We start from the raw sequence: 1069 nt of genomic DNA, 5'->3' as shown, positions 1-1069 counted from the left end.
GAGGAGGAAGGTTTGGGGGGAGGAAGAGCCCCCCACCCCCGCCACGGTGCCGGGGGTGGGAGAGGGGGGAGCCCCTGGCAGGGGATGAGTCCGTAAGCTGTTAAGCCACCGCAAAGCCCCTCGCGTTCTGGCCCCATTATCGCTGACTTCTGCTCACATCTGCTCCCGGGGTTATTTTTAACCGGGTATTAAGGACTCCTGGGTCCTTAAGCAGGTGGAGGGGGGGCTCCGCTTGTTCCCCCCCAGAGCGGGAGCCGTGTTTTGTGGCTGCAGAGGTGCCCGTGACACACTAACACCAGCCCCGCTGCTGTTCAGGAGGGGGAACAGGCCCCCCCTGGCCCCCTTTCCCCCCCAGCCCCTGGCTTTGCAGAGGATCCCAGCACTGGTCCCAGCAAGCTGGCAGTACTGGGGAAAGGCCGGAGGGGAAACCAGGCAGGAGCCTCGCACAGAGGGATGCTGCCAGGGATATAAAAAATAAAGAGATATTTATTAGCGTCAAGTAAAGTGCAACCTCAGCGTAGTTTTACACTCAGAAGCCGTGTAAACGGCAGGAGAAAGGTTCAGAGCAGACCTGGAGGGCAAGGGGAGAAGAAGCCCGGAGCAAGGCTGCGCTAAAAGGATACAAAAACTGTACAAAGGCCTTTAGAAAAAAAAAAGAAAGAAAGAAACAGCAGATAAATTATTTACAGTTCAAATTGATTACAGGTAACAGGAGGCTGAAGGGTCAGGAGCTTCCGCAGGCTGGGAGAGCAAGAAAAGAGCTGGCGTTTCAGCAGAGGCGGGGGCTGCGGGGCAGCGCTGGCTGAGGCTGGGATCAGCCCCCGGCATCAAGTTCTGCGGTGGGGTGGGAGCTGCGGTGGGGTACAGCCTCGGTGCTGCAGCATGGACCCTGCTCCCGCCCGGCTGGGCCCGGAATTCACGGTGATTTCCAGGGATTGGTAAAGGGTGAAGGCAGGGAAGATTTTACGGAATGAGATTGGGCCTTTACGTGGATGCTTCTGCTAAAACCAGCAGAGACTGAACACAGCTGAGAAGCCTTCAGAGACACCGCGGAGCTGCCGAGGCGCCG

The sequence above is a fragment of the Egretta garzetta genome, unplaced genomic scaffold, assembly GCF_000687185.1.
Source record: "Egretta garzetta isolate BGI_Z169 unplaced genomic scaffold, ASM68718v1 scaffold368, whole genome shotgun sequence".
In the NCBI taxonomy this organism is placed as follows: Eukaryota; Metazoa; Chordata; class Aves; order Pelecaniformes; family Ardeidae; genus Egretta; species Egretta garzetta.
The sequence above is the reverse complement of the archived record's forward strand: the minus strand, read 5'-3'. Positions refer to the sequence as shown.